Below are 22559 nucleotides of genomic sequence, written 5' to 3' on the forward strand. Positions count from 1 at the left end.
TCTTTTTGTATATGTCTCTATATGTCTATGTATACATGTAATATTTTTCTACCTCTGGATGATACTGCCAAAATTACTCTGTAAAAGAGTTCTATTTAATTGGTTTAAAAAAATAAATGCTTATATAAAGTATTCCTAAAACTCTCAGAAATATAGAAACTAACCCAAATGTTTCTCAGGTTCACAGGATCTGGGATAAAAGCTTGTTTAAGTCATGTCTTCAGAGTTGTCAACAGTAAATATAATGAAGACATAGCACTTATTCTATTTGGGTTTACTAGTCAAATGAATTTATGTTATCTCTACTAGATGTTCAAGATTGTAAAATTTTAAACTCAATTTAAAATCAGGACGTATAGTAAAAATAAATTGCTTGATGCATGTCAAACACAGCAGTACATTAAAAAAGTTGGAGAGGGCTTCCCTGGTGGCGCAGTGGTTGAGAGTCTGCCTGCCAATGCAGGGGACACTGGTTCGTGCCCCGGTCTGGGAAGATCCCACATGCCGCGGAGTGGCTAGGCCCGTGAGCCATGGCCGCTGAGACTGTGTGTCCGTAGCCTGTGCTCTGCAACGGGAGAGGCCACAACAGTGAGAGGCCCGCGTACCACAAAAAAACAAAACAAACAAACAAAAAAAACCCTCACTAAATGCCTGATTGTTCACATCATATGGAGATCTAACTTAGATGAGCTACTGCTCTCACCTGCACCACTGCCTCTTTAACTAAGACACAACTGTTCAAATAAACTGACCTATTCTCAAGACTAATTCGAGGAGAAACAGAATAATCTGCAAGCTCAGATTCTGCACTATGAATCTTTGGGGTGAAGTTTCACAGGGGAGGAATAAAAAGTGGCAGAATATACCACCCCAAAATATGCTACTGTGACATAAGGATTATTTTGAACTAAAGGCACTTGAAAGAATAGCAGATGCCAAAACAGCCTTCTAATTTCCCCATTTCTTCCTGAAAACAGGAGATAAAATCTCCCAGGTGAAAGATACCCTTCCTATACCAGAAGAAAGAAACATTCTTCAATGGGGAATCAAAGCTGGAAGAATCCTGTATAAACAGAACTGTTAATTCTTATCTTCCTTTAACCTCCCCATATAATTTAGTTACTTTCCCACAATTTCCTCTCTTTGTTCAACCTAATGTAAAAGCCTGTAGGTTTTGCCATTTCTTGGCGTCTTCATTTTCTTGTCAGAGCCCCCGTGTCACGTAAAACATATAAATTTGTATACATTTCTCCTGTCTTATGTCAGTTTAATTCTCAGGCCCAGCTGAAAACCCCTAAGGAGGTAGAGGTAAAATTTTGCCTTCCCTACATTCTCAAGTGTCTCCTCCAGACCCTGTTTATTGCTAACAGTGTTCTGGTGTTACCTGACTCACAGGTATTGGGAGGAAGAGGAACAGTATTTGTAACATTTCTTTAAATACCATCTGCTGTCTTTTTTCCAAGTGTCACTGTGGAAAGAAGTAACCATCTTGCTGGCCAGTTTCTTCCCACAACTGATTTGGTGGTCATTTGCCCTTCTTTTGTGGGTGGCATTGTCATTGTTTGGAGCTCACTTTGGGGGCAGTAGTAACTCAGTAGGACCCTGAGACCTGGAAATTATTCTTTTTTTCTTTTTCTTTCTTTTTTAGGGATTTACTCTCTTTGCACATTAGTCAGAACCGAGCTGCTTCAGATGCCCAGAAGTGGGAATCACTAGTTCATTATCTGTATTAGAACATCACAGCATGTTCAAGGTGTAAACCACAGACTCTGTCTCCCCTATGTCCTGCTCTCTGGGTGGTGCTTTTTGAGAACTGTGCCTAAAGTCTCTGAGATCAGTATCAGCTCACCCTTGAGCTTCTAGGGAAAGCCCTCTTCCCAGAAACAGTTGAAACAAAGGGCCTGAACTGGGAGAACCTCAGACAGCAAACCACATCTATGTGTAAAAAAAATCTGTCACACACATGTATGTGACACACATGTATGACTCTTAAGGAAATAAAACTTATATTTAACTCAGTTCCTAATCACTTATTCTCCAGATCAGAGAACAGTGCGCAGATTAGGTTCTCCATAAAAAAGCCATTTAACCACTCTGTTATGATATTTATTAGAGCAGCCAATTGTAGGTTTTTTCTAATAAATTAGTCAGTGCTTGGCTTGAGAAGAATAGAGCAGTGATTAACAGTCCTGACTCTGAACACCTGGGTGTAGAATCGAAGCACTACGACTTACTATGTGTGTGACCCTGGGCAAGTTACTTTCCCTCTGTGCCTCAGTTCCCTGGGGGTAAATGGAAATGACAGTAATAGCACTTACCTCATAGGGGTGCTATCAAGCTGAATGAGTTAATATTTTTAAGCTTTTTATCACAGTTTCCGGCACATGGTAAGCCTTATCTAAACTCTTACCTTTAGACTGTTAAAATCCTAAGGGGGAAAAAATAGAATGAAAGACTTCTCAGAACCAATAATAATGTCTTCTGTTTTTTAAAGGTATACTAACATGCCAAAGACTTTATAGGTATTATTTCCGAACCCCGCAACAGGTAGCTATTGTCTCCATTTTACAGGGAAGAAGTGGAAAACTGGGAAATTTAATTTCATTGCCTAAGAGCACATAACTGAGTAGTGGAGCTGGGAATTCTAACCAGGTGTGCCTAATTCCAAAGCCTGTGCCCTTCCACTGTGCAACATCGTCTCTTAAAATTTATCTGATCATTCATTGTTTTCATGACTCAACTCTAAATGCTCTGCATTCATTTATATCCACACTATTTCAGAACTGGTCTAAGTCTCACTTTGCCCATCCCCTCTGTCTTTCACAAGTAGGAAAACTTGAGTTCTTAACAAACAAGTGGCTTTCCCAAGACTAATTACTTAATGACTGTTAAGTAGCCATTGAATACCAACTAAACATTTGCCTGTAGGGAAAGGAATGAAGTTATGTATATTGCTTACCACAGTGCCTTTCACATGCAATCAGCACTAGCTAATTTTTATCATTGTTCATTTATTCATTAATTCATTTAGCAAGCATTTGTTAGGCATTTCTGACAAGTCGAACACCTGGGAATACAAAAATTAACAAGGTATGATTCCTTTTGAACGTCATACTAGTCTTTCAGTACAGGAGCCATTAACCACATGTGGCTATTGAGCACCTGCAATGTGGCCGGTCTGGAGTGGAAAATGTTATAAGTATAAAAAACACGCACAATTTTGAAGACTTAGTACCAAAAAATAAAGTACCTCATTAATAAATGTTACATGTTGAAATGATATTTGGGATGTATCAGGTTAAATTACAATATTTAAATTCTTTTAATCTGTTTCTGTTTACATTTTTTAATGTGGCTGCTAGAAAAGTTACATGTGGCTTGCATTATATTTCTATTGGACAGCATTGGTCAAGACAGCAGAAAAGATGAACCAACAGAATGTAAGTCCAATGAGAAGAGTCACTAGAACATCTGTGGGAGCACAGAGGAGAAACTGCCCAGGAGTCAAGAAAGTTTTCATAGAGGAGGTAATATTTGACTTGAATTCTGAAGGGTAAGTAAGAATATTGTCAGGTGAGTATTTTCTAGGCAGAAGATGAGCATGTAGAATGTCACATAAACATGAGAGAATAGCCCACACATTTTCAATTTGGGGATGGAAGAATGAGAAAGGAAGAGAGGAGATTTAGATGTCCATAACTTGGGCAATGGTAGTGGGAATTCATAAGACAGGGCCACAAAAGATACCTCAGAAGTAGAACTGACAGGACATGGTAATTCATGTCAGGGAAGCAACAAAAAGAGAGGGATCAAGAGAGATGCCCAGTTGTATTTGTACATGGCTATGTAGTGACATCTCCTTCTGTTCATTCACAAAATATTTATTGAAGGCTTACTTACGTGCCAAGTAGTAGGTAGTAGTGCTTAATGGGCTCCTGGTACAATGTCTTAACGTTATGTGATTATAGGAATCAGAAAAGAAAGTGTTAAATCCACATTTAATTACTGTCCCACTAACGAAACTTTTATTTCTGTGGAATAATCTTATTTTCAGGGACATTAAATGGGCAAAGTTCTTGTGCTAAGGTGAGAGTGGCAGTTCCTCCTCTAATGAGATAGAGCAGGAATCTGATCCCTGAGGGGAGAGATCAATCCACAGACTGGCAGGTATGAAGTCTGATGATATAAAGTTTAAGAAAGGATGTGAAGAAACAGGAGCTCCTTCATAAACTGCTTGCAGATTAGTACGTTGCATTTAGAAAAGCAATTTGGCAGTTTGCAGTAAAACTGAAAATGTACATTTTGTAGAACTTGGCCATTGGATTTCTGTATCCCTGAGCACTGTTCTGCAAAGCAAGGCTCTACCACCCCAGGCATGTGTGGGAAGAAAATGTGAGAACTTCTATAGATGTGTTTTTAAAATATGTATATATACAGAAATGAAAAAGAAATTGAGCTTTACTAAAATTTATTATAAGGATTGAAGCTTGCGCGTTTATTCAGTCTGTATGTCAGATATCATATGGATACTGACAACTCCCACATTTAAACATCCAGGCTTATCCTGTCCCCTGAACGTTGCCTACTAAGTATCTTCACTTGGAAATATGTGAGTACGTTGAAAAGGTGGAGAGACTAGGCAGTTAATTGATCATTCATTGATAAAATAAATGAATCAAGAGATAGTGGTATATGCTTATTCTTTAGGTTTATCAAGGCAAGTGACAGAATTCCATCTTGAGGTGCTAGAAGCAAATCTTTCTTCAGTACCATTCCCTGGAGGTGCTGTTCTCTTCCCTCTGACAATGAGAGTGGGCCTTCCGCATTACTGGCACTGGTGCAAGAACAGCATAACAATGGAGTAAGGGTGTGGGATGGTTGAGGAGCAGGGAGAATAGGGGCTGACCAAAGGCTGAAACATGAGGCAAGAAATTAGTGTACAAAGAACCTAAAGAAAGTTCTATGGAAAAGGGTGAGGCATTATTTCAGGGAGTGGGAGAATTAGGGTCTGAAGCTGTATTGGGATGGAGTTTACCCTTTCTCATTCCTTCTCCTTCTCATAAAATCCCAACTTGGGAAGTTCCCAGTCCAGTCAGCCTTTCTTGACCATGAGGGTAGTATAAAAGTTAGGAAGTAGGTGATGCAGAAGGACATGGTGTTGACTAATACCGTGGCAACAGCAGGTTGGACCTTTTTCCCCCTTCCTTGCTTGCTTTCGCCTTCACCTCACCTACTGTGAGCACAGTATGGAACGGGGGACCAGAATGAAGAGGAAACTGCGTCAAGGCCCTGGGACCCTGGCAAGGATCAGCTCCCAGAGAGAAGAATGAGGGGGGTTAACTGCTCATCCACAATGTAAAGGGAAGAAAATTTCCCACTCTTTACCCAATCCTGTGAGAGAAATATACAGAAGTCAGGCATTTCAAGGTCCAGGCTTGTCTGTAGTAATAAGACAAAAATTCTCTCAGTCAAAAATCACCCCATCCATTTCTCAAAGTTAAGTGTGTATTTACTGTAGGAAACACACACACACAAAATTATATGTAATCAAGTTTGAATAATGAAAAGGAAACAAATATTCAGCAACTTTACTTTTCATTGTGGGTTACACAGAAGATGCTCTGCATGCCTCTGCTTGATTCACTAACACATTTCTGTCTTTAGTATAGGGTTTGGTGAACTTTGAGTGGAAAGAAAAGCTCTCAGTTACAATAGTTACTAAAAATTATTGACAACCAGGTTAGAGTCGTGTGGGCCAGAAGAACTTGATGTTCAAGGCAAAGTTTTAGAATGGATAAAAAAGCGAGAAAGAGGAATGACTTCATACTTGAAATACAAATCACATGAGTACTTCTCTCTTCATCTCTGTAAAGGAAAGTGGCAATTCAGGTTACATAGGCCTTCAAACATAGAATGATAAGGAAAAGCACAAGTAATGTACACAGAGATTAAAGAAAAATTAGTTATACAGGAGGGAGAGAATCAAGTTCTTTTCTTTCAGCACAGTAAAAACCTGGTAGAGGCTGTATTCTAGAGTCATTGTTTATTGGTGTTGTGCCCTAATTTTTCTAGGATACAGCCACAACATTTACTTAGTAAAAATATCAAGGGAGCGGAGGGAATCTCACTTTTTAAACTGGTATTCATGTTATTCAAGAAAGTAAAAGTGATGCCAAGATATCAGAAATACCTTGTATATAGCTGGTATGGTGTTCCTGGAGGTATCACTGGGAGAGCTGACTATTGGGAGGCCTAATGGGCTGGAACAACAACGTGGATAAAGGGGTGCTGGGAGTGGGGGTGGGGAGGAATTGGAGAGGGAACCCACCAGACTGTAAGGTCTGAATTTGAGGCTTGCTAGTCCAGAAAATAGACTTTGGACCCTAGAATGAACAAGTTCTCAGTGAGAGATTCATAACAGAATCTTCTGAGTTGGTGCAATTAGCTTGAATGCTGGATGATTGATTTATAATAAGGGGATATGTCTTTCTAGTGACATTATGCTCCTGTGCCCTCTTCACTGCATTCCTTTCCCAGGACCACAGTCCCTTGTAGGCTGAATCAACATTCCGAAAGTTGTTGAATAAGCAGAGAATTCCAGTCAAAGCATATAGTTAGACCTGAGGCATATTTCAGCCAGCTCAGGCCTGGGGAAGTATTCTTGACCCACAGAAGAACGTTTTTCTTGTACTAGGCACTCTGTCAGAATTTGCTTTTCAGAACCACCTTATACTTTTGGAATAATTTTAGATTTACTAAAAAGTTGCAAAGGTAGTATCAAGTGTTCCCTTGTATCCTTCACCCAGCTTCCCCTACTGTTAACATCTTAACACAAACACGGTACAGTTGTCAAAACTAAGAAATTAACATAGTTATAATACCATTAACCTTGCACTTTATTTTTATTTTACCAGTTTTTCCGCTAATGTCCTTTTCCTATTTGAGGAGCCTACCTGGTATCCCATACTGCATTTAGTCATCACGGTTCCTTAATCCCCTCCAATCTTTGACAGTTTCTCAGTCTCTTTGTTCTTTATGACTTTGACAGTTTTGATGAGAGCTGGTCAGATACTTTGAGAATGTCCTTCAATTTGGGTTTTTCTCCTGATTATATGAGAGTTATGAGTTTTGGGGGAAATTACCACAAAGGTGAAGTGCCTTCTCCGCACATCATGTATCAGGAGGTATTATGATATCAAAATGATTTATTACTGATGATGTTAACCTTATTCAGTTGGTTAAGGTAGTACCTGCCAGTTTTCTCCATTGAAAGTTACTATTTTTCTTTCCCATACTTTCTTTGGAAGCAAGTCACTAAATCCAGCCCACACTCAAGGAGAGGGGAATTATCTCTACTTCTTGGAGGAGGAAGTATCTACAAATATTGTTTTGAATTCTTCTGTAAGAAAAATTTGTTCTTTCTTCAGCACTTACCTATCTACTTATTTATTCAATTGTTTATATCAGTATAGGTTCATGGATATTTTATTCTTTGGGTCATAATAGAGTACTGTCATTATTTTGTTGCTCAAATAGTTCCAGCTTTGGCCAAATTTTTCTAGCTTTGAGAGCTATTTCAGGTTGCCTCCAGTATCCTTTTATTGGAGAATTATACTTAGAAACCAAGGTTTGGGTCCTGGGTGTGCTCATTGCTACTGAGTTGCCACTGTTTCTCAGCCCACTCAGTGAACAAAGCTAGTAAATGTGTGTGTGTGTATGTATGTGTGTACATGTAGATACTAACCCATGTAAACACACATATATATGTTTCTGTATCTGTCTACATATATCTTAAAATAAACATGAGTTCATACATCCCCAACTCTAATACAGCACAATAGGATTAACTCTAGCCTCTTTCTCTGTAATTAATTTTTTAACTATTATCTGACAGTTGGAAATCTGCCTCCTATTATCTACAACTTATTTAATTCTTCTACCCTAGTATATATATAAAGCAGTTTCAGAAATGCTAACTCACGTCACTAGTTTTGTCTTTAGCCTTAAAGTATCCAGTCAAAACATGGTTTTCCAAAGTTACTTGTTAGCTCCTGTTTTCCTCACTTTCTTCAGTCAAGTTATATTATACATTTGTAATACAATTATGTTCATTAGTCATTTTCTGCATTCCATCCTGGGATCCCTGGGCATCCTGGTTGGTATTTTTGAAATTTGCATGCAGAAATTCACTATTTGTGATGCATAATTCTGTGGGTTGTGACAAAGATACAAGTCATCTGTCTAAAACTACAGTATCATATAGAGTATTTCCATCACCCTATAAATTCCCCTGTGCAGCCTATTTGTAGTCTGAACTGCTTTAAAATACTAGTTTTTCCTATTAATTGATTTATTCACTTTAACTATGTAGCTGTTCTCAGGGCCTAGGAGACATTTTGCTGGCTTCTTATATGTGTTGAGTTGATAGGTTTAGGATTCAAAGAGCAGCATTCTTTCTCATTTCTAAAATTTTAGAAGGCTCCTCACTGCTGCTCACTCCACTGCCAGGAATTAACTAAATAGCTCACCCATAAAATTATAATGACCCAAAAATTGCTTCTGAAAGACTAATTTGGGACTGAACTATGAGACCGTTCCATCCCCCCACTTTGCAATATCATATCAGAGTAAGATATAGAAAACTTTGTTGGAAAGCAAAGATTTATATTTAATCTATTATTTGCAGTTGGTGAGGACTTAGTATTTGTGTAATGAGTAACTCCCAGGGCAGTTGGTAAGGGTGCTGCTTTTTCAGACATGAGAACCCAGCCTTCAAATGTCAAAAATGGTCCACTCAGTTTAGATGTCTGTCTATAGTGGCTTCTTGACCTTTCTTGGCCAGTCTCATACCCTTCTAGAGTTTTCTGAGAATATGGTGAAAACTATGGACTCATCACCCAGAAAAATGAACACACATCAACTCAAAATGCTGTATGTAATTAGAATGTTTCATGGACCTCCTTCCCCCACCTGAAGATGGGAGACCCTCTAGAGGTCCATGGATTCCAGATTAAGAATCTTTATCTAAATACTAGTAAGGCAAATTGATGAATACAAGGGATTTGTTGTTAATTAATGAGTGTATTCTACTATAGAGTTAAATGTACATGTGTACATTGTGATGGTTAATTTTATCTGTCAACTTGATTAGATTATATGCGCAGTTGTTTGGTCAAACAACAGACTAGATGATCTGTAAGGGTTGTTTTTTTTAACATGTGATTAACATTTAAATCAGTGCAATCTGAATAATATGATGGGGCCTCATTCAATCAGTTCAAGGCCTTAAGAGCAAAGACTGAGGTTTCCTGAAAAAGGAATTCTCACAACTGCAACATAGAAGCCTTACCTGAGTTCGTAGCCTGCAGCCCTACAGAGTTCTCAATACTGCAACATCAACCTGAATTGCCAGGCTGCTAGCCAGCCCTACAGATTTCAAACTTGCCAGCTCTCCCATACAATTTAAGGAATTGTATGAGACAATTCCTTAAAACACACACACATACACACACACACCACCTCACATATAAAGTCTCCTATTGGATCTGTTTCTCTGGAGAACCTTAAATAATACATACATCAAACTGTAACAAATACACAGTGAATTCCCATAGAAATGTCCAGTTTTCTTATTGTGAAAAATGATGAAAACTCTTAATTAGTTTTTAGCTAGGTATTGCCTCTGTTTTGATCCAGTTTTGATTCCTGTTGTCTTTGCATTGTCCAAGTCTTGTAGATGATCTTTGCTTTGTCTCATGCTGTTCTTATTGTACATCAGCCTGTACTTGGATGCTCTAATGCTGCTGTAACAAATTATTCCAAACTTAGTGGCCTAAAACAACTTAAATTTATTATCTTATAGTTCTGGAGATCAAGTCTCAAATGGGTGTCAGCAGGGCTACATTCCTTCTGGAGGCTCCGACGGAGAATCCATTTCCTTTCCTGTTCTAGTTTGGGGAGGCCATCTGCATTCCTTGGCTATGGCCAACTTCAGCTCTGCTTCTGTTGTCACATTTCTTATTCTGACTCTGACCCTCCTGCCTCCCTTTTGTAAGAACTTTTGTGATTACACTGGGCCTCAGAGGATAATCAAAAAATATTTGATTTTTTGATTATTTCATGACAATTTTTTTATTATTTCATGACAATTTATTCATATCTTAACCCCTTTTGCATGTAACATTTACAGATTCCAGGGGTTAGGACATGGGTATCTTTGAGGACTTATTATTCTGTCTACCATAGATGTCCTTTTTTCTAATTTATTCTCTGTTTTACTTAACCTTTACTTTTGTTCATAAAGTTATTTACAAAGTTCACATTGAGGACTGTTTTGATTAGTTCATTTTCATAGGTTTATTCTTCTTATACTCTGCAGAAGTATTTTTCACTTGTTAAACCCCAATTACTTTTCTCTTTTTCTGACTGCATGATTTTGAAGCATTTCTCTCTATATATCTAGGACCTCTACATTCTCTCTGAGTTCTATTTTGTCCTTTGTATGGCAAAGGAAGGACAACTTAACAACCCTTTTGGTGAGAAAAATAAATTATTCATTAGTATTCTAACTGAAAATGGGTTTCCTTCCACTAGACAATGGTGTATGGTTAGGTAGTGCAATTACTCCACTACTATTCTCCCCCTATATCCTTGCCAATATTGGTTTTGGTTTGATTTTGGTTTGAAGTTGTAACAACCAAAACTGTTCACAGATATTGCCAAATGTCCCCTGGAGGTCAAAATCACCCTCAGTTGAGAATCACTGTCTTAGACCAATCATGACAATCCAGTTCTCCTTTTTCAGTGACTTATTTACGGAAGAGCATATGATCAAGTTCTGGAAAAAAGAAAGGAGAAGTCCATTTAGGGGTTGGGGTGGAAGGGAGAGAGGTTCTTAGGAAAAGTTTCTTTTCTGAAAAAAAGAGAGATAAAAAATGATAAGGCCCTTTTAGTGCATCCCCTTCCTTGTTGCCTGGGATGCTGGTGTGTATAAACTTGAATTTTGGAGCTGTGGCAGCCATCCTGTGATTTTGAGGTATGGCAGAACAGAAAAATGGGAAGAGATTATATCCTCAAGGACATAGTTAAACTGCAGAAATAACCTTGGAGCTGACTACCTCTAGATACTAGACATGTCAGATAACAGAAAGTATTTATTGTTTAAAACATTGTTAGTTAGAGCTTCTGTTATTTGCAGGCAAAAGCATCCTAACTGATAGGATTAAAACATGACAGAAATAAGGATATGCATTAAACATTCTCTGCCCCTGCAAAATACCCAAATGGTGAAAGTTTAGATGAGTGTGGGATGTTAAGGAAGAAACATCTGGAACTATTTAAATACTTTGCAGAATAAAAATGTTCATAAGTACACCTAAGGAAAATTTAATAAGAATTTCCGTTCAATAAAGCAAGAGCTCAAATACCAGATAAAATGAGACCAGATAAAAGGAGATGGAAAGGGAAATTGCAGAGTTGCAAAACCAATTCAAGGACCAAAATAACACTAACTTTCTCTAACAAATTAATATGAAATAGGAAGAAATAGAATGGGCACAACTGAAAAGAGATTTCTAGCACAAAAGAAAGCCTGGTTGATCACTTATAAGAGAAGAAAACAAAGGTGAAAGCAATTAGAAGTTAGACATTGCAGAGGACAAACATTATCCAACATAAGACTAATTATTATCCCTAGAAGAGTGAGCTTAAAAAATGCAGAGTGGATATATGTATACGTATAACTGATTCACTTTGCTGTATAGCAGAAAGTAACACAACATTGTAAATAAATGATACTCCAATAAAAAATTTTTAAAAAGAGGTCTAAATAGAGGTGACCAAAAAAATGCAGCAAAAAAAAGTATTAAAAGAAACTGAAACTGTAAATTAAAGGGCTGATTTTGATCATTCCAGAATGATCTACCTGAGATGAAACATATCAAATTAAGTTGAATTTCAAGGATTAAAGAATGTTCTTTAAGCATCAACCCAGAAAAAGAAGGTCATCTATAAGAGGGGGCAATGGGATTATCCTTTGACTCTTCCACAACAGTATTTATGCCAGAAAATAATAGAACAATCTCTAATAAGCTAAAATGTGAGACAAGAATACTACACATGTAAGGAAGCATATTAACATCCCTAAGCAGAAAGGAACTCAGGAATCACATTGCCCAGGAGTCCTAGCACAAAACTACTTAAAAAAAAAAAATCCATATATCCATGAGATTTAAGTATACAGAAGGTAAAGTAAGAGGATTGGTGGTAAACAATGAATACATTTAAATATGGAGTTAAATAACTGTGATATAGAGCATGGTCTGAAATGGTGTTCACCGAATATTTCTGATGATTATTTCTGGAGGATAGTATTTTTATTTCTTTTTACTTTCTTACTAATATGTTGCTGTGCTTCTTGAATGCTTTTCAAAGAGTGTGCTTTATTTGCCTTTTCACCAACACAGAAGTCATTGGTTTAAAAATAAATTTGTGATATAGATTAAGTAAATTATCTCTAGGAATTTTAGGAGGGGGTAAACTTAATCTGGGACAAAACTTGTTGTCTTGATTTTTGTCTTTTAAATATTTAGTACCTTGTTCGTAATAGTCTATCTTGATATGTAATATTTTGTATTCTAAGGGTGGAATTATGCAGCACAAAACAGTCTTTCATTTTCTTGGCTTTAATTGCATTACTAAAGTCCTTTCCAAACTTCAAAAAAATGGAGGAGGAGGGAAAACTTCCTGACTAATTCTATGAGGCCAGTGTTACCCTAATGCCAAAACCAGACAAAGGCGTCACAAGGAAAATGACAAAACCAAACTACAGACCAACATCCCTGTGAATATAGTCACAAAAATCCTCAGCAAAATAATAGCTGCATATTTATTCATTTGCAGACCACGTCTAGCAACGTATAAAAACGTATAAAAAAGGATTATATACCATGACCAATTGGGACTTATCCCAAGAATGCAATGTTGGTTTAACATACAAAAATCAAGCAACATTAATAGAATAAAGTTTAAAAATCATATAATCTCAATATTTCTGATAAAAACATTCAACAAACTAAGAATAGAAGGCAACTTCCTTAATCTGATAAAGGGCATCTGTGAAAAAACCACAGCTAACATCATGCTTAATGGTGAAAGTTTTAAAGCTTCCCCCTAAGATCAGGAACAAGACAAGGAAGGATGTTTGCTCTTGCCGCTTCTATTCAACATTGTGCTGGAGAGTCTGGTCAGTGCAATTAGGCAAAAAGAAAAAAAAAGAAAAGAATAGAAAAAAAGAAAAGCCCCATTCAGACTGGAAAGGAAGAAGTAAAACTACTTCTACTTGTAGATGACATAATCTTGTACATAGGAAATCCCAAGACTCCATTAAGAACATTAAAACTAAGAAATAAATTTACTCACTGAAGTTGCAAAATAGAAGCTCAATATACAAATGTCAATTGTACCTAGGTACACCAGCAAACAACAGTAAGAAAATAAGATTGAGAAAACAATTCCATTTTCAATAGCATCAAACAAATAAAATATTTAGAAATAATTTTTTTAATTGTTAAAAATTTTGAAAAAAATTAAAGAAGACCTAAATAAATGTGAAGACATGGTCACAGATTGGAAAAATTAATATTGTTAAGATGGCAATATACCCCAAGTTGATCTACAGATCCAGTGCAATCACTATCAAAATACCAACAGCTTTTCTTTTGATCCTAAAATTCACATGGAATAGCAAGGGATTTGAAATAGTGAAAGTAATCTTGAAAAAGATCAAAGTTGGAGGACACACAATTCTTGATTTCAAAACTTATTACAAAACTACAATCATCAAGGCATTGTGGTACTGGCATAAAGATAGCAATATAGATTAATGGAATCAAGTTGACAGTCCAGAAATAAACCCTTATATTTACAGTCATTTGATTTCAACAAGGATACCAAAACAACTCATTGGGGAAAAGAATAATCTTTTCCACAAATGACACGGGGACAGCAAGATATCCATGGGGACAGCAAGATATCCACGTGCAAAATGACACAGGGACAGCAACAAATCCACATGAATTTGTACCCCCTACCTCACACCATATAAAAAAATTAACTCAAAATGAATCAAATAACTAAATGTAAAACTTTAAACTGTAAAACTCTTAGAAGAAAGCATGAGTATAAGGTTTTGTAACCTTGGATTAACCAATGATTTCTTAACTATGCCACCAAATATGGGAATGCAAATTGATACAACCACTATGGAGAACAGTATGGAGGTTCCTTAAAAAACTAAAAATAGAACTACCATATGACCCAGCAATCCCACAACTGGGCATACACCCTGAGAAAACCATAATTGAAAAAGAGTCTTGTACCACAATGTTCATTGCAGCTCTATTTACAATAGCCAGGACATGGAAGTAACTTAAGTGTCCATCGACAGATGAATGGATAAAGAAGATGTGGCACATATATACAATGGAATATTACTCAGCCATAAAGAGAAACGAAATTGAGTTATTTGTAGTGAGGTGGCTGGACCTAGAGTCTGTCATACAGAGTGAAGTAAGTCAGAAAGAGAAAAATAAATACCGTATACTAACACATATATATGGAATCTAAGAAAAAAAAAAAAAGGTCATGAAGAACCTAGGGGTAAGATGGGAATAAAGACAGAGACCTACTAGAGAATGGACTTGAGGATATGGGGAGGGGGAAGGGTAAGCTGTGACAGAGTGAGAGAGTGGCATGGACATATATACACTACCAAATGTAAAATAGATGTCTAGTGGGAGGCGGCCACATAGCACAGGGAGATGAGCTCGGTGCTTTGTGACCACCTAGAGGGGTGGGACAGGGAGGGTGGGAGGGAGGGAGATGCAAGAGGGAAGAGATATGGGAACATATGTATATGTATAACTGATTCACTTTGTTATAAAGCAGAAAGTAACACACCATTGTAAAGCAATTATACTCCAATAAAGATGTTAAAAAAAAAAAAGATGTGGCACATATATACAATGGAATATTACTCAGCCATAAAAAGAAACGAAATTGAGTTATTTGCAGTGAGGTGGATGGACCTAGACACTGTCAGTGAAGTAAGTCAGAAAGAGGAATACAGATACCGTATGCTAACACACATATATGGAATCTAAAAAAAAAAATGGTTCTGAAGAACCTAGGGGCAGGACAGGAATAAAGACGCAGAGGAAGAGAATGGACTTGAGAACACAGGGAGGGGGAAGGGTAAGCTGGGACGAAGTGAGATAGTGGCATGGACATATATACACTACCAAATGTAAAATAGATGTCTAGTGGGAAGCAGCCACATAGCACAGGGAGATCAACTCAGTGCTTTGTGTCCACCTAGAGGGATGGGATAGGGAGGGTGGGAGGGAGACGCAAGAGGGAGGAGATAGGGGGATATATGTTTATGTATAGCTGATTCACTTTGTTATACAGCAGAAGCTGGCACACCTTTGTAAAGCAATTATACTCCAAAAAAGATGTTAAAAAAAAATGCCACCAAATAAAAATTATATTGGACTTCATCAAAATTAAAAATGTTTGTGCTTCAATGTCAAGAAAGTGAAATAACTAACCACAGAATGGGAGGAAATATTTGCAAATTATATATCAGATAAGAAACTAGTATCCAGAATACATAAAGGGCACTTTCAACTAAACAGTAAAAAGACAATCCAACTAAAATATGGGCAAAGGATTTGAATGGACATTTCTCCAGGGAAGGTACATAAATAGCCAATAAGCACATGAAAAGATGTTCAGCATCATCAGCCATTAGGGAAATGCAAATGGAAACCACGATGAGATACCATTTCTCACCCCCTAGAAAGGTTAAAATAAAAATGAGGGCCAAGTGTTACTGAGGATCTGGAATAGAACCTTATAGCTTGCAGATGGTGTTTGTCAGTTACTCGAAATGTTATACATAGAATTAACACGTGACCCAGTAATTACACTCCTAGGTGTATACCCAATAGAATTGAAAACACACATGGACACAAAAAATTGTACATGATGTTCATAACTGCATTATTTACAATAGCTATAAAGTAGAAACAACCCAAATATCTATCATTATGAGTGGATTAATAAATTGTGATGTATCCATACAATGGCATGTTGTTTAGCCATAAAAAGAAATAAAGTACTAATACATGTTACAACATGGATGAGCCTTGAAACATGCTAAATGAAAGAAACCAGGCACACAATGCCACATATTATATGATTCTATTTATATGAAATGTCCAGAATAGGCAAATTCATAGAGACAGAAAATAGACTAGTAGGGACTTCCCTGGGGGCGCAGTGGTTAAGCGCATTCGCCTGCCAATGCAGGGGACACGGGTTTGATCCCTTGTCTGGGAAGATCCCACATGCCGTGGAGCAACTAAGCCCGTGCACCACAGCTACTGAGCCTGCGCTCTAGAGCCCATGAGACACAACTACTGAGCCTGCGTGCCGCAACTACTGAAGCCCACGCACCTAGAGCCTGTGCTCTGCAACAAAGAGAAGCCACCGCAATGAGAATCCTGTGCACTGCAACAAAGAATAGCCTCTGCTCTCGGCAACTAGAGAAAGACCACGCACAGCAACGAAGACCCAACGCTGCCATAAATAAATAAATAAATAAATAAATAAATAAATTTATTAAAAGAAAAGAAAATAGACTAGTAGTTGTCAGCGGTTGAGGGAAGGTGAAAATGGGGAGTAACTGATGAAAATGTTCTGGTATTATATAGTAGTGATAGTTGCACAAGTTTGTGAATATACAGCAACCACTGAGTCACATTACTTAAAAGGGTGAATTTTATGGCATGTGAATTATAGCTCAATTAAAAAAAAAGAATGAGGGAGTGTAAGGGCCCACGTATTGCCCATTTGGGCTGATCTCTGAGCCGAACCATGCTAAACATTAACTGAGGAAGGAAATACTATTATGTTATGACCCCTTTCCCTTCCCACATGGAAAATGTCCCAAGAAAAAGCTGACAAGTCAAGAGGATCCAGCAGAGCCAAACAGTCTCTGAAGAAGCAAGTTGGGATCTTTTTTTGAGAGGTTTTTGATCATTTCTGTAGGAGACAGACCAAAAAAAAGCAGAAGAGCACCCTTTGCCTCACAATCTGCCTCAGCTGTCTCTGTTGCAAGGGACTGAGAATCATCATTCAAGTAACAGTTACGGGATAGCCGGGGTAATGGTACTCACAGGAATCAAAAGACAGGAATCAGAATCATGTGGGAAGGCCTATGGCAACACAGAAAAGGACAGAAAGCCACGTTGCTGGGCAGTGGACAGTTCTTGGTTTGGCTTCCCTATATTCATCTTTTCCTGTTCTTAGCCCCCCAGTTTCCTTTTCCCCTATTGCCTCTTCCACTTTGATTAATTTGGAGCTATTGTTTGAGATTTGGCTTGTAACCCAAGCTAGGAGGGCAGGCCCATGACTCAAGCTAGGGCATTGTATATCCCCTCCCTGGAATTTGAATCTCTAGCACAGGGACAAAGAGACTGAAGCTATCAATTATCAAATTTCACTCTGTCTGTATAGCAACATCTTGACCAGACCATTCCTGCCACCGAGACAGCTATTGTCTCTAGGGCTGTCTTGCTTCCCACCAGTCCTCAAGTCTGACTCTCCCACCTCCTGTCAATTTGATTATACCCCTAATGCCTCTTTTTTTAAAAAAAATAATTTATGTATCTATTTATTTGGCTGCGCTGGGTCTTAGTTGCAGCACGCAGGATCTTTTAGTTGCGGCATGCATGCAGGATCTAGTTCCACGACCAGGGATCGAACTAAGGCCCCTGCATTAGGAGAGCAGAGTCTTAACCACTGGACCACCAGGGAAGTCCCCCCCAATGCCTTTTGAATAAATTCCCTTCTGCTTAAGTTAGAGCCATTTTCTGCAGCTTGCCACAGAGAGCTTCACTCATGAATGGCTGGAACCATGGTAGAGCTGGGTCCCATGGGACTGGGTGGTCATGCAGAATCCAAAACAACTCTTGGGTCCTCAGCAGTAAAAACTGAAGTACTATCTCTCTAGTGCACCATGATCAGCTATTCTTTGTCTGCTATTCTCTGCATCTGTTTCTTTCCCTACTACGAATTCATCCTCACCCTTTATCTTCTCTCCAGCTCACAGTTCCTGTATACTCAAACTTTCAATTAGTCTCTTCAACACATTCATGACCCCTGCAGGGGAGGGAAAACCATTGCTCTACCCTCTTAGGTTCTGTGGCCAGGCCTGAGAATTAAACTGACATAAGAGAGATTAACAGGAGAAATATATACAAATTTTATTGAATATTGTTATGTGCACTTGGAGCCTTTATAGGAAAACTGAAGACCCGAAGAAGCAATTAGGACCAAGAGCTTATATACCTTTTTTTCTTTTTTTAATCAAAAAGACAATAAATTTGTGGAGAAATGACAAGACAAAGGAAAAGAGTTTAACCTTCTAGGAGTGGTAAATTGTGAGGAAGTGACTAGGAAATATTAGGGGAAAGTAATGAAAGATAAGGGTTGTTTTAGTAGGTTGGTTTGTACAGATCAATTTTGGCATTGACTCCCGATCTCTGGTGATAAGAATGTTCTCTTCCTGATACGTGGAGGACACTTTTCTTATGGGAAATTTTATGATCTGCTTTTAGGTAGAAAGGAGAAGTTCGGAGAGCCCTTCCTGCATCTGCTGTTTCTCAAATGCCTTCCACTCAAATAATCAATGTGTCAAAGCTGTGTATTTCGATTCGCATTTGGCATGTTCTGCTCCCCTCAGGCTTCTGAGCCTCTGCTTTCATCCTTAATTTACTGAAACTTTCAGGATTCAGCAATTAAACTTCTGTGAGTGAGACTCTGCCACAGCTCATTCCCCAATAATCAGAGTGCCACACAGGGCCAGGAAGGCCCCCAGAGAACAGAAGCAAGCAAGGCCCCCAGAGAACAGAATTTCAGAAGGCATGCACTCTGTGATGCCAGCCACGCACTTGTACAACCCTAAGAGGGAATGCCTCCTGACATGCTGCCCCCTGGCGGTCTTGCTGGCCTTACCCTAGTGCTGGCCCTGGACTGCCTCAGCACAGTGTTTGGAGGGCCAGCCTAATGCTTGCTAGAGTGCCCTTGAGTCAATTTCCCCTCCCTAAAGTACATTCCTCAAATCCCCAAGGTTCTGGGAGGGGGCCATGGCTTTTATCTTCCCCACAGAGTCCTCATATTATGCTCCAGAATTCACCTTGTCCCAGGGTGATTGAAGGTGGAAGCACACATTCTCTTCACCCCCCCATTCTCAGAGCTGTCCTCCCTTACCTTAGGTTCTCATCAAAAGATTCCTCTGAAAATAATGAGCCGTCCATTTTCCAAAATGTGAACAACTCAATCTTTTATAATATCACATGTAGGCTTACAACCAAGCAGTCAAGCTCGTTTTGGATATTTGTGGCTTGTCTTCAGTTCTAATTTCCTACTTCTAGTTACTTGGACAAAATCACATCCCTTCCTTCAAAACAGTGATTTTTAGGTGTAGGCTATTCTATTTCCAGATTAAGAAAAAATGTTTTTAATATCATTTTCAGGGATGTGGTTCTGCTAAAAAAAAACAAAAACAATTTACCCCTTTAAATAGGACCCTCGATTTTTCAACATAAACCATCTATATTTGTATATTTTTACAGAATTCCCCAAGGAAAGTTGATAGATACTTGACTCATATTCATGTAACTAAAAAGTCATGCAAAAATAATACTTTCCAGAGTGCGGGGAGGGTCTGCTCCTAAAAGTAATCTGTTTTTCCATCCTGCATGGCAGAAGGTGCTTGCAGCATATAAAATGAAAATGTTCTTCCATCTACACTTTTTGTAAGGTCCAGCCTTTAGTAAGCAAACTCCTTCCTCAGTTATGGCAAAGAATTTCATGTCATTCCACTGTACAGGATGTGGGCCAGCCTATGTATTGGTGGTTCTTCAGCCAGGTGCCTATGTATTGGTGGTTCTTCAGTCAGATGCCTACCTGGCCTCAATCAGCTGTGGCCATGTGGTATGGGGTGAGATAGTCACATAATAAAAAACAAGGTTACTTGGTCAGCATGGGCCATAAATGGTCTGGGGTAGAAGCAAGGTATTTACATCATTAACACAGGCCACAAGTGATTCTAATTTGAGAATCCCTAGGAAATGCATCTTTGAAAACAAAAGGTATGTATCTAGTGATAAATTCCCCATAAAAGAAAAGGAGCAGGGAACATCTGTGATTGGGATTTGATCTCCTCTACTCCCAGCCCAACTTGGTGTACATGGGGCTGATCCATATAAATAGGCAAAGTTTCAGAGAACAGGTTGAGAGAATGGAACATTTTGTTTATGACAAAGACTTCCAAAGGGCAGAGTGTATTGGGGAAGTTGCAGAGGAATATGATACTGCGTCAGATCACTAGCTAGAGGATGCTCAGAGCCATATAATTTAGTACGTCCCATCTTTCAAAAAATGCTTCTTGACCACACTTCCCCTTGCAAAAGCTTCTTTATTTCTCAATTCCACCTTACTGCAAAGCTCCTCAAAAGAGTTGTCTGTTATCTCTATTTTACTTCCTATCCTCATATTCTCTCTTATATTCACTCCATTCAGGCTTTATAACTTTGGCAAAGTAATCAATCTTCATGTTTCCAGGTCCAATGATTATTTTTCAGTTTCATCTTGTTAACCACCAGCAGTGGTTGACACAGTTGATCATTTCCTCTTTCTTGAAATATTTCTTCACTTGGCTTTAAGGGCATCATATCTCTTTTATTTTCCTTCTACCTCATAGACCATTTGTTCAGAGCCTCCATTGTTGATTTCTCCTCCTCAGCATTTATTGGAGTCTACCAAGGCTTAATGCCCAGCTCTCTTCTTTATCCACCTTCCCTCCCTAGATGATCTCATCCAGTATCATTACTTTAAGTGGCGTCTATATGCTGATGACTCCCCCAAATTCTTATCTCTAGTCCTGACCTTGACCCCACTCCCAAGTCAATAACTTTTACAACCACTTCTTGGTGTCTCCACTTGGAGAGTGTAGAAGTTTACATGTCCAACACTGTCTTTCTTCCCCCAAACCTGCTCTTCATATAGTTTTTCTCATTTTAATAAGTGGCAACCCCATTCTATCCGTTGCTCAGACAAAAAAATGATCCTGGATTCCTCTAACACCTCACATCCAGTCACTCTGGAAATCCTACTTCTTCTACCTTTAAAATATAACTTGAATCTAGCCATTTATCACCACCACTTATGCTACCCTGTTTCAAGTCACCATAGCTCTCATGTGGATTAATAGCCTCCTCACTTATCTTCCTGTGTTTCTATCCCCACCTTCCCACATAGTCTATTGTTAAGACAGCAGCCATAATGATCCTTTTAATACATAATTCAGATCATGTTACTCTTGCACAACCCTTCCATCCCACCCCAACCCCTGCATTTCCAATCAGTGAGAGGATACATTTTTAGTACTTGGCATTGGGTATATTTGGATAGTCCTTTGGCTAAATATTTTTATTGAAGCATAATTGATTTAAAGTATCATATTAGTTTCAGGTGTATCACATAGTGACTCTATTTTTATAGATTAAATCGATTTTATAAATTTAAAGTTATAAAATATTGCTTATATTCTTGTGCTGTACAATATATCTTTGCAGTATACTTATTTTATGCATAGTAGTTTGTACCTCTTAATCCCCTACCCCTGTCTTGCTCCTCCCCACTGGTAACCACAGTTTGTTTTCTATATCTGTGAGTCTGTTTCTGTTTTGTTATGTTCATTTGTTTCTTTTATTTTTTAGATACCACATATGTGGTAACATACAGTATTTGTCTTTCTCCATCTGACTTATTTCACTAAGCAATAATACCCTCCAGGTCCATTCATTTGTTGCAAATGGCAAAATTTCATTCTTTTTATAGGGCTAATTAATATTGTATTGTATATATATCACATCCATTTATCTTTATCCATTCATCTGTTGATGGACACTTAAGTTGCTTCCATATCTTGGCTATTGTAAATAATGCTGTGTGAACATCAAGGTGCATGGATCTTTTCAAATTAGTGTTTTTGTTATTTTATGGGTATATACCCAGGAGTGGAATTGCTGGATCATATGGTAACTCTATTTTTGTGTTTTGAGGAACTTCCACACTGTTTTCCATAGTGCACACCAACTTACCTTCCCACCAACAGTGTACTAGGGTACACGTTTCCCCACATTTGTTATTTGTAGACTTTTTGATGATAGCCATTCTGACAGGTGTGAGGTCATATCTCATTCCTTTGGCTAAAATTTAAAGTAAGAAATCTGTATTAGTTTCCTATTTCTGCGTTAAAAATTACCACAAACTTAGTGGCTTAAAACAACACAAATTTATTCTCTTACAGTTCTGGAGGTCAGAAGACTAAAATCAAGATATCAGCAGGGCTGTATTCATTCTGGAGGCTTCAGGAAAGAATGTATCTTTGCCTTTTTTTAGCCTCTAGATGCTGCCTGCATTCCTTT

General features: G+C 38.2%; 1 protein-coding gene across 2 annotated transcripts in view; it reads left to right on the top strand.

Annotated features, from left to right (window-relative positions):
* PTH (parathyroid hormone) overlaps window positions 1–22559 on the top strand; it is a 117698-nt gene that overhangs the window by 5582 nt on the left and 89557 nt on the right. The window contains exon 4 of one of the 2 annotated variants that reach the window (XM_067749825.1): window positions 3403–3553. The gene's annotated coding sequence lies outside the window, so the exon portion shown is untranslated. The remainder of the gene's footprint in view (window positions 1–3402; window positions 3554–22559) is intronic. The other variant, XM_067749826.1, reaches the window with a different exon arrangement.

Source organism: Pseudorca crassidens, chromosome 9, assembly GCF_039906515.1.
Source record: "Pseudorca crassidens isolate mPseCra1 chromosome 9, mPseCra1.hap1, whole genome shotgun sequence".
Taxonomy (NCBI): domain Eukaryota; kingdom Metazoa; phylum Chordata; class Mammalia; order Artiodactyla; family Delphinidae; genus Pseudorca; species Pseudorca crassidens.